This window comes from Octodon degus, unplaced genomic scaffold (assembly GCF_000260255.1).
Source record: "Octodon degus isolate 3935 unplaced genomic scaffold, OctDeg1.0 scaffold00179, whole genome shotgun sequence".
NCBI lineage: Eukaryota > Metazoa > Chordata > Mammalia > Rodentia > Octodontidae > Octodon > Octodon degus.
The window spans coordinates 3,355,358-3,367,797 of NW_004524755.1; the positions used below are offsets into that span (position 1 = coordinate 3,355,358).

The 12,440-nt window shown below is 47.8% G+C and overlaps 1 protein-coding gene across 1 annotated transcript in view; it reads right to left on the bottom strand.

Moving 5' to 3' along the window:
• The window catches only part of Ext1 (exostosin glycosyltransferase 1), a 286,432-nt gene that overhangs the window by 165,789 nt on the left and 108,203 nt on the right, over positions 1 to 12,440 (bottom strand). The gene's annotated exons all lie outside the window — the stretch shown is intronic.

Here is a 12,440-nt window from a genome sequence, read left to right on the forward strand (position 1 = left end):
CCCCCCCCAGCTACAAGGGAGAAAGCCTTCAGGGCTCAGCTAGCACTGGGTAGCTCCATCCCCAGGGGAAGGCTCTGCAGCACGGCACACAGACACTGCCAGGGCCATCAAGAAAGTGACCCCTTGGCACCAAATGGTGTGGCACAGCTGCCTCCACTGTCTAAGAATAGAGAGAGTGTACAAGAGGATGAGTTGCTAGAGGAGTAGAGTATGGTATTATTAGAAGGTGCACCCTAGAAAATCCTGGCTGGAAATCTGAAAAGGTAAACTTCATTTGTGCTACTTTTTCTAACTCAGCACAAAGAGGAATGGCAAGGGTAGGTAGCAGCATCCAGTACCAAGTTCCACTGAAGCCAAAACCTATGCTAATCAAGGTAATGTCAATTACTGGCTCACTGGCCAATTATCATGTAGTGTGGGTTTAAAACAAATCTAAACTGCTTGAAGTGATTAACAAATTACTTTTTCTACAGCATGCATTGAGTTTTAGCTCTACACATCCCCGTCCGCTACTGAACAACAATCTGATGTCGCACTCTTATTTCAGCAACGGCCAACTGTGACTGTCCCTGACCCGAGCCTACTGTACTGTCCCCTTGTCTTTCTGAATGAGGAAAGTGATGGTCTCCAAGTGCTGGGCAACTCCTTTAACAGTTACTGAAAGCCTGGTTGCCACACGATGCTGAGATTCTGAGTGAGCACAAAGCCAACGGCGCCCAATGGAGACTTCACACCCAGGGTCCTCAGTGGGACCCAGACCGCATCCACGGAGTCCTCTGTGATACCCAAATTAAGTCCCCGGCATGCATGCACATTAGTGTGTACAAACGCAAACATGCACACAGGCGCATCCGTGTATGGGTGTCACAAGCACACACACGTACCCACACATGTCTGTGCATGCGAGCACACACACACACACACACACAAAGCTTTGCACACTGTTCCTCCTCTCTGTCCTCCATATGAAGCTGGGTAACTAGTCTCTTCTTCCCTCACACACTTCCTGCTCTGCCCTTACACAGTACAAAGGCCACTCGGGGCACGAATGTGGCAGTGTCCATGTGCCGTTCTCTGCCCTTGTACAGATCACTCCTACAAGACACTACTGGTTTCTATTTCAAACACTGTTGTTCAGTACGGGACACACTGATTTTTTTTTTTTTTTTTCTGTATTTAGGCCTGGGTCTATAGGGTCTGCAGGGTCTCACTATGTAGATCCGACTTGAGTGATTCTCCTGTTTTCAGCCTCCCAAGTGCTGGGGTTATGGGCCCATGCCACCACGCCCACTCTCAATTGCCATCTCAGTGCACCCCGAGGGTGGGGCCGGCACAGCAGGCTGGGGATCAAACCCAGCCACTGTGTTCTGCCTAAGCAGATGCTTTAGTCCACTGAGGCCGGCCCTTACTGATTTTGCTTTTTAATTTATTGGATGCAGGTCTCACTACACAATTCAGATTCACAGTGATCCTCCTATCTCAGCCTCCCCAGTGCTGGAAGGACAGACATGCATTACCATGCCCACTTTCAGTGACTGGCATGGCACCCAGGGTTCCAGAGCCAGCATGGCATACAGTCCCAGCGATCAAACTCAGGTCTTTACGCTTGCCAGGCAGGCGCTTAGACCGCTGAGCTACCTCCCCAGCCCACACTCTGACTTCTTGAAAGCAAGGAACTAAGAAATGTCCACTCCAGGATACAAGGTCCTTTGAGCAGATTGGCTATTTGATTTCCACCCAGAAAATCTCCAGGGTGCCCCTCCCAACGCTCTCTAGCCTGCTCCCTTTCCTGGCCAGTGTGTAGGAAATGGGGAAAGAAGAAAGGACTACAGAAAGAAGAAACAGTGATTAAAACATGACTTTTCCCCTAACTGAACCCTTCACAATGCTTCACAGCAACTACACCCACCCCCTACATCTATGCAGGAGGACCTTAGAGAAACACTCATCAACGAGATGAACACATGTCAAAAAAGACAAGCATACATGTAATTTAAAATTGTACTTTTAAGAAAACGGAGGCTACAGGACATAATCAAAGTTAACCAAAGCCACCATGCTTTTCCTGTCGCATCCCAAAATCCCTGAGTCTTAGAAGACACAATGGGCCTGCAAGTCTGCCCCTGTCTCTTACCTTCACCTCAGGGGTATGCCTCCAGTTCCACAGACTTCCACCCTAAGGCCACACAGCTGCGCTCAGATCCACCCTGCAGGGGCGGCCCATACTCCTCTGGAAGGTGCTCTTCTGCTTAATAAATCTGCCTGTGCTTTTGTGTGATAAGCAGTGACCCTACTCCGTGTGAGGAAGCAGGACGAGTTGAGGACCCCAACTCCTCATGTGACACCATCTGCTGATAGATGACGACCGGATTCTTGATCATACACAACACTCGAACTATCAGGGCACTCAGAACAAACCCACACCAGGAGTCAAAAGCAAATTTCAGCTTCAGAATGCTGAACACATACGCAGGCATCTACCCATGATGGTTCCCGGGGACATTTTTCCAAGAGCATTATTTCCTTAAAAGTACAATTTTCATCAGCATCCACCACTCAAAATACTCCCAATGCTTGGTGCCAAGATAGTAACAGACATCCTATATCTAAGACTACTCTAGCCCTTGCCTTGTTTTCTTCTGCTACTAAAATTTCAAATTGTCCCAACAAGGTCATTAGAAGGGCTAACCCTTATTTCTGAGTGAGAAGTTAAAATTTTCTGGCATCACTATCTCACCTATTGATGCCTTTCTTCTACAGAGAGTAATTCTAGGGCTAAAAGACCAAAGCCCATTAATCCTGCACTGCCACCTCCCAAGGTAAGTATGTTCCACACTCTGGCTTTCAACAAGAAGAGAAAGTACAAATTAAAGATGAGATGGAAATTAGTTCCAGAGAAAGCTGTGTGAGGATCAGAGGCTCATTTCCTGAAAACCTGCCTGGCAATCTCATGGACTCCCATTATAAGCCAGTTATACAAAATATACCAGAGACGCGTGGCTGGTGAGCAACAGGAGGACTTGTCACACACATCTTAAGGGTGCCACAACCAGAACAAAGTCGCCACTGTTGTGCCTGAAAGATCACTACCCTTCAAAATGACTTTATCATAAAGACTAGACTTCAGAGTTTCAACAGGATCACAACTGTGGGCGATTAGGGTGAATAAAATGGCCTTTGCAAAAGCAAATTTCAGCCAGCTTCAGGCGCAAGTACTTTTTTAAAGGTTCAGAACCTGAGAGGCCAGGAGAAAGCAACCCTATTCTAAATAATGTTCTCTCCCATCCCTACAGCCTGAACAGGGCAAAATCTCTCTCCCCCTGCAGTTATTTGTGAGGTCATTTCTTCAGCAAATACCTCACGGGAGGTGGAAGCAACAGGAACCTGAAGGAAGAAAGAACGAGGAATGGAATGATGGATTTTCTCTTCAAGCCTGCTTGGGCTGGTTCTATTTCAGTCGCCAACTTTTCGCAGACACTTCACTGAATCACAAAGAGGAAAGAGTTCTTTCAGCCGCTTCCAGGCCTTGAGAAAGCCCCACACGGCCATCTCTCTCATACAATGCAGCCGGCTGGGGAGGGTGAGGCCCACAGCTGTGGCCTGTCCGGGTGCCACCCCACGGGGGAAGTGGCCCCACTGTGGTTCAGGGCAGCACGGCCACCCTGCGCACACAGAGGAGGGCCAAGATAAACGTGCACAGGAAGGACAGCTCCACCGTGCAGTCTGGCCAGGCATAGTGGGTGACAGAAAGCTCTTTACATCCTGGAGGGTGGCGTGGGAATCCAATCCCGGGCTTGGGGATAAGTTAAAGCTCAATTTAAGAATACTCCTATGTGCTATCTTTTATAAGAGAAGACAGTCACCCAGAAGTCATTCATGGGACACCACTAAGCACAGGAAGGTGGGCAAACCAGGGGAAGGGCAGGCTGCAGACCTAAGTTCAAAGGCCAGATCTATAGGTAGTATTTAAAAAACTGATTTCAACACTGTGCTTCATATCCCTGCTGGTAAAACAAGGGCAATCTTTGTTATCTGTCACACGTGGATATTTTTTGAGGATTAATTCAGTGATCACACGTAAACCACTGGGTGGAATTTTATCATTAAACTTCAGTAAGGACTAGCTGTCAGCCAGGCATCGTGGACATACCTGAAATCTCCACACTTGGGAAAGATGAGGCAGAAGGAACTCAAGATCAAACCGACCCAGGCAACCTTATAAGGTCCTGTCTCCTAAATGAATGGGGCTGGGAATGTAGCTCAGCACAAAGCCCAGGGGCTCAATCCCCAGTACCAGAGGGGGCAAAAAATTAGCTGTTACTATTATAGCAAACTCTAATTTTTGAAATAAAAAATTTTCAACCTTTAGAGGGCACAGGCTCACCAAATTAGGGTACTCACTAGTAATGCAGGTTCCTGGGCCCAGCCCCAAGAGATTGCAATTCAAAACTTCTGGGCTAAGGCCAGGAGTCAGGCTCAGGGATGCTATCCAGAGGGTGCCCACACCTTGAGATCCACTGAGAAAGAGAGGGCCATGCTGCTCTGCTGCAGAGCCCCGGGGCCTGGAGGCAGGAGTGAGTCCCAGAGGCACAGCTGGGAGCCTCACCTCATGCTGTAACCATGACTTCCGGCCCACAAGGGCAGAAGGAGACACCTCAGGATGCCAGACGCCAAGGCTGCCCAGGGGACAGGTGAGTGCGGACCCTGCTTATCCCTCCTCCAGGCCCATAGACACGCAGCCTTGCAGACAGGGAAAGGCTGTTTATCAGCGAATGACTTCAGTAACAGCTGCAAGTTACAAGTAAGTGATTTTATTTTAACCACAACAACTCTAGAAAAATTATAAGGATTTGCCTTTATACAGGAAAACCAACAGAGGTTTTAAAGAGAAATCACATCCACAAGCCACAGCACAAACAAGACAAAGCAGGTTTCATCGGCTCTACCCACAAATACAGAGGGGATGCTCCAGGTCTGGGTTCCTGCCCAGCTGCAGGCTGGCCTGTCTGTGAACCATCTGGCTCCTGTGGGGAAGCCCAGTTGAGCATTATTCCCGCTGTGTCACAGACGGGTGTCTGAGAGTCACCCACCGGACTGCCCCAAAGACAGGAAGACGACATCAGCTGCACATTCATACCAAGAACCACAGGGACCACGCCCTAGGGGAGGGTGCCCGCTCTTTCCTCACCTACATGGCTCAGGCGGCTGCAGCCAAGCTACAAACCAAATGGCTTTGCTTTTGTGAAAATGGCAAAAGACCTTTGGGAGGCCAGGTTGAGTCTCCTATTCCCACAAAAGAACTTAACATTCCCTGCCTCAGAAGAGACCAACCATTCAGGACAGAAAAGCAATTCTCAGTTAAAACAATGGACTTCATTTCAAACAAATTCCAGAGAACTGAGACCACCCCAGAGCTGGGCGGAACCACCATCTAGCAAGAAGTTGTAGAAGAAAGAAAAGCAGATTCCTCAGCTGGAGACATCTCGACAGGTTCTGGCCTGCTGGGGAGTGGGTATTCAGATGTTTTCACTGCCTGTGACATCCTCCCAACTGCTCTCTCTGGCAGCCAATGGGCAGCAGCCATGTGTCCCTACTCCAGTGAGCACCACTGCACCACACTTGCCTCAGGGAGCCTCAGCCTGGTCCGCAGGCCCAGTAAGGGTCCATTCCCTGCCTGACTTCCTTGAGATCCTGAGCATGCGCAGTGTGCTGCCACCTGGCTCAAGTGGGTAGAAGCTCCTCTTTTTCATCTTTTTTCGGAGAGAAGGAAGACACTTCCTGTCCCTGTACCTGCCCAGTAGGCGGCACTTTCTTTCCAATCTGAAAATAAAAATAAAGGTGAGGCTCAGATGTCCAGGGATTCTACATGTGGCCACACAGCACCACAGGAGTCCATCCTGGGTTTGGCGCTAGATGTACACCCTTTGCATCTTCACATCAACTTGACAGATGCAATGGTTGTGCCTACCTCATAGAGTACAAGGCAGGGCGAGACTACGCCACCTTCTCCAGATCCATACCAGGTCAAAGGCAGGTTTCAAACCCAGATCTTCCAGACCCCTTGTCTGCAACAGAGATAGGTTCTCCAGAGATCATTTGATGAAGACTCACTAAATCTGCAGCCTGAAAAGAGAGCTGAGCCCAGCCACAGTGAGCCATGGCCACTCACCACCAGCACCTCAGCTCCGCCCCACACAGCCACCACCACACATCAGCGGCAACCATGAGCACTGGCTCGCATGATGTCTTCATCAGAAAAGAACGTTCTTGGCTGGCACAACATTTTTGGTTAAGTCAAGTCATCAGCTGCTCAACGGGCTCCTCCCTTCTCGGGAGGCTTTCCCTCCTGCCCTCTGTCTCAGCAAAAGCAGTGGCTAAGGTAAATACGGGTCTCTTAGGAAGAAAAGTCTCACACAAGTGCGAAGAAGAATTATTGCCCCAACTTCGGAAGCCTCCCCAGCATGGTGTAAACTCTTTCTTATGCTATTGTAAATATTAAGGTTTGCATTAAACATTCAAGAGAGCTGCTCTGGGTACATAATTAGGGAGAGCAAATATTTGTTCAAATAAGCCTCCATGGGACCTCCTCTTTTCAAGGCTCTTAAAAAAAAAAAATACTGTTTAAGCAGATGGATATAGGATGCAAAGGCTTGCCCCCCCCATCTTCTCCTGGCCCTGCTTATTCCACTCCTCAGAGACTCATGAATCTTCTTAACAAAGAGGAGGCTTCCGGGCTTCTTCCGGCTTCTTCCGTCAGCCCTGCCCTTTCTCCTCAGGCCATGGGAGCTTCAGGTCCCTGCAGAGGCACTGCAGCCACTTCGGCTCAGGCACTGACCTTGGAGACCCTTTTCCACCTCACACAGTAATCAGCCCACGTCATCGACCTTCCACGGGGAGGCGGCAGAGACATCCTCCCTGCCTGGCATAGGACCGGCAACAATGAGGCCAGGAACCCAGCGTGGTCGTAAAGCAGACAGCTGCAGACCCTGTCACCTTCGGTTCTTTGTCCCACAATGCTTTCTTATCCCACAATGAGAACACCGTGGAGCCGAAAATCACTACTTTTTGCTACTTCACGTCATCTCCAAAAGCACACTATTTCAGCTTCACAGACAGCATCTTGTGGATTATTCTTCTTTTGTGAGGCAAACCTCCGGCTTCCAACCAGTGGACACGCAGAGTTCAGAAACCAGGTAACCTTTACTCCGTGGGAGACAGATGCTTTCTAGGCACAGCTTGTTGAACAACTTGGGGGTAGCGGGAGAAGGCGATGTGTGTTTCTCTTCCCATTTCTTTCTTTCTCCCTCCTTTTGTTAGCTCACTTGACAAAATGACCGGAGAGCCTCAAAGTGCTCCACTCACTTCGCGCAGACCAAGTTATTTTTTAAAACAGCAGAAGCAATAAGGTCGTATGTGCTCACTCCTTCACATGTACAGTGGTCAACAGAGACAGAGACAGAGCGGAGGAAGCAACTGCGCAGTGGAGCTACAGGAGCCTTTCTCCAAGAAAGGGGCGACCACTCCGAAAGTCCACAGCAGAAGCACAGCAGCGGTGTGTGCACAGAGTCTTACTATTTCCTCTGACAGAGAAGAAAAAGACGCATTCGGCTTTCAGTGCCAGATGTCGCAACCCTGGGCTAGAAGGGCCGCAGCTGGACAAAGCAGGCACTTGTGTCTCTGGCCTATAGGGACACACAGCACAGTCAGGCCAGTCTGGGTATTTACGTACTTGAAGAATTAACAGTACAAACGCTGGGAAAGGAGGGTCAGAATCCAACCCTAAATGCACATTTTGAATTCCACCAAGTCCAGAAAAGGGACAGATTAATGGTGTATTACAATAGACTGTTTAGTGTCTAATGGGACAGAAAGTCTAATTGCTTAAACCAGTGTTTCCCAAAACATGTGTGCACGTTCTGATCGGCTCAAATGTATTCACCCTGAGCACCTCATGGCCTCACCCGCAGACTCGCACACAGATTGGTGTATGTATCGCAGAGCGGAGCTTCAGAAAGGAAACTTGCAGAGCTGTGCTTAGCCTGGCCTCCCCCAGTTTCCCCTGGTCTCCTTCAGTTTCCCCTGGTTATCAGCAAAGACTATTTCAGGAAAACAAGAAGCAAAACTGACAGTGCCAGCCGATGTCGTGGTACATGCCTGTAATCCCAATACTCTGAGAGGCTGAGGCAGAAGAACTGCTAGTTCAAGCCCAGCCTGGGCAATTTACCGATTTAGCAAGGCCCTGTCTCACAATAAAATAAAATAAATGACAAAGGAGTAGGGATGTAGCTCAGTGTGAAGCCCCTGGACTCAATGCAATCCGATCCAAGTACCCTTTCTAAATGCCCATCTTAGCCCTAACTCTGCCGGGGAACCCCAGCTATTGCTTCTCTCTGTACAGTGTGGCTCCCACGAGGCAGGTCTAAAAGGGTGAAAAGACAGCAAAGTTCTCACTGCACCTCAACAAGTACCACCTCTACCAGCAGACTCCAGAACTGCGCCATCCAGGAGGGCAGCCATGAGTCCCACGTGGCAACTAGACTTTCGATTCACTAAAATTAAAATCTGAGCCCCTGATTTCTGTGAGCTGCTCATCAAGTACTCAAAGCGCAGCAGTAGCTAACAGTTACCATCCACCTTTGATCACCACAGAAAGTTCTGCTGGAGAGTACGGCTCTGCAAACGAATCACAGGCTTAAGTGTAAGGGCCACAGATGTGGGAAATCTTCATCGAAAGGATTCTAGCTCTGATTTGTAGAGTCCGGTATTTCAAAGGAATGACAGAACCAAATTCAGGCTTATCCACTGAGCAATAAACTGTTTCAGTCGATCTAGATCCACGGAACCAACAAGTCTGATGTGCTGAAGAAAATGCTCCTTTTACAGTATCTTGTACATCTGGCAGAGACAGAAATATTTCCAACTCAGCTGACAGTCAGATGCAATCAGACATTGCCAGAGCATTTTTCTACCATGTAATAAGAACTCCAGCAGACGGTAAGAATCCTCAATCTGAACACCACAGCATATCAGCTGTTTGGACACATACTTCCATTTACGTGGATTTTCCACGGCATTGGGAAAGAGTCACAGGTCCAGAAAACACTGCAGAATAGGAGCTGCAGAAAGACTATTCATAATCTGTGGTCAGAGTAATGAAAACCCACTGGGAGAGGCCCCCTATATCCAGTCTGCGGTTCCCCCCATCAATTCTGCCCTTGTATATACCTAAGTATTTCACCCTCTTTTTTGAAGTCTTCAAAACAGATAGAGCTTTCATTCTGGCCAATCAGCAGAGTTAATGGTTTCCTACACCCCCAACACTTTTTGCCATCAAACTCTGACCCGCTCTAGCTCAGATTCCCAGCAGGGGCCAATCAATATTTGTTTTCAGTGCTGACCATGGGCTCAGGCATCTTTGTTTCTGAGCCAGATCTTCTTTAGAAATACCAGCATGGTATGGGGATTTTCTGATCCAATCCATGTTTCCTGCTGACAGGCAACATGTCTGTAATCCATCAATGATATCCCCTTGGGCTATGGATTTTTCTGGATTGGCCACCTGCTGGGCATGCGCCTGGTCTGCAATATGCATGGTGTGGACAGGAACATACACTCCAAAGAAAGGGTATGTCTGGCAGGGTAGCTATACAGTTCTCTTTAACAAATAAACACTGAGGCATTTAGAAGCGTCTGAGTCAGTCCAAATGTAAGGTTCAGTTTTCATGCTGCTTCTTCCAAAAGATGCCTACGTGTCCATGTCTGAGCTAACTGTTCCTTATCACTTTGTGCACTCCATCCCTTTGTGCAGTGTATCCACAACATATATATTATCCACCCAGTAATACTTTAGAAGCATTTCCATTATGAGATTGATCAGCATGGTATCCTATTCATCATGTTCAAGAGGCACGCAGGCAGTAGCCTAACGCCACAACGCCTATGTCATTCATCTCATCACTTAGGTATGACATCATTTCACATCATCACAGGAAGGTAGGAATAGTGCAAGGCTGAGAAATGGCAAGCCCACATCCACATAACCTGGGTTACAGTGTAATGTTGTAATTGTTCCAATTTACTAGTACTGTCAATCGCTCACCATGCCTAATATAAAAATTCAATTTTATCATAGGTATGTAGGTATACGAACAATCATATTCATATATATGCTATAGCACTGAGCCAGATACATATACGTTCAGTGTATGTAACTCGTTCAGGCGTCCACTGGAGTCTTGGAACTTCTCCTCTGTGGATACGGAGGAAGCACCACACACTACTCAGTATTTTTAGCATCATGGCAAGTCCTACTACAGAGCGCTGCTTCAGATGGTTTGAGACCCGGGCTCCAGGCCTTTCACACAAGACCTGGAATGTCACAGAGCATAGACAAGTCATCTTGAGTTCTTAATGCTTGACCCAGAAGCCATCGACTTAATAAACAGCTGTTTATGCCAGTAAATTTTGGAATAATTGGTGATGCAAACACAGTAAATGGAAAAATCATATTTTACGTAAGAGTTTGAGATCTTTTAGAAGACTACACTATTGCTATATTTCATCAAGAAAACTGGAAAGTAGAAAAGAAACAGCAAATGGAAAACAACCATTTTGAAACAGCTTAATTATAATACAACTGAACAGTTACCCCGTCTCATTGAGGGGCACCCATCTGGGCCAAGCCTGTAACATTTACAGGAGGTGCAGTTAAAATTTCTGACAGTAGCTTTTCTAGCAGCAGATCAGTAGAGGAAGACTTTCATTCCACAAGGTGGAAGATCTTATCCTGCAGTTGCCCTCACTGAGAAGTGGGATCCTGAGATGCCTGCTGGTGGTTCTCCACATTAGAACCCCACTTCCTTTCGCTGTGGCGGTCATGAAGCTCGCAGCTGCTCTCCTAGTCCTCAGTGGCAGTGAAGGACATAAGTTGGGGAGAGGGAGAGGCCACTTTTGCCTAGCAGGACAAGTTAGGTGGGATTTAGAATTAGATGTTGATTGGCCCTTCCTGCTTGGTACAGTGGTCACGTTACTGCTGCCTCAAGAAACCCCAGCTTTCACGTGACCAACTAGTACACACTGATACAGTACATAGATTTCTACCCCGACTACTTTCAGGAAGGATTTGTTTACAGTAAGTGTATGGATACAGTAAAGACAGAATCACTATCAGGGATCAGAGTCAGCCACCTTTATCTGCAAAGGGTAAAGGGTAAGACTGAGGCCATAGGCCACAGTTTGCCAATCCCTGATGTAGACAGAAGGATAGCAGTTAATCCCATTAACTTCAAAGGAAATTGCTCTGAGAAAGAGATCAAGAAAAATAAAGACCTAAGTAAACTGGCTAAACTGCCACACACGTTTTCCTTCCCTTAGTAGAGGCCGAGACAGTGACCACTCTACCCTGGCCTTGGTCTGAGTGCATGAGCTCAGATCAGCTCATTCCGACCTTTCTCTTTATAAGTTCTGCTCTATTACAGCTTCTGCTCTATTACCACCCCAGCGCACACGGAGCCACGACATTCCAGAACCTTCATCCTCACGTGGCAGTTTTTTATGTGGACTATTTATTATTTATTTTTGGAGGAACCAGGGATTGAACTCAGGCCCTTGTGCTTGCCAGGCAAGCGCTTATTCTACTGAGCTATCTCCCTGGCCCCTGCAAGCAGTTTGTCAAAAAGGCAAAATGTACTTGGCTGGTGTCTTTGAACATTCAAGCTGCTGAGAACTGGGTAACAAAAGGACCATAGATTGGGTAATTTATAAAATATCATAACTTAAAAATAACACATTTATTGCTCACAGTTCTAGAGGCTGAGAAATCCAAGCTCAGGCACTAGCAGAATGGGGGTTCATTCTCTGCATTGTAGCTGGTACCTTCTTGCCCTGTCCTGCCATAGGGAAAGTGTTGAACAAACTCTCCTGGGGCTCTTGTTATAGGGGTCTAACCCCAGGAGAGTTTGTTATAGAGACTAAGGTAGAACCTCAAGACAGAGGTGCCTTCTGATGGCTCTACCCTACCAAACATCAGGTTTCAGAGCAGGAGCCAAGGAAGATACCAACATCGAGACCACAGCAGACTGTCCAAAGATCAAGCAACAGTCGCTACTGGTTGCAGAGAAATAGTTCATGTGACATCAGGGGGAGGTGAGTCCTCTGAGAGCTCACCTAGGGCCAGGTCAATGCCCCTACTTTACAGATAACAAAATCAGGAACACATGATTTTACTGAAGGGCGAGCACTGGCCAGCCTCGAAGGGGACTGCCCTAGCCTGATGTCATTCCCAAGACACCCCCGGAACCCTATGTGACCACACAGAACCCAAGGCCATGGCACTGGTGTGCAGAAAACGCAGTTCGGCGCATAGTGCTACAGCTGTCTGTTTCCTAGAGCAAAGCTTGGGTCCTCTGCAAATGACTTCACTCTCAAGACCCAAGGTTTAA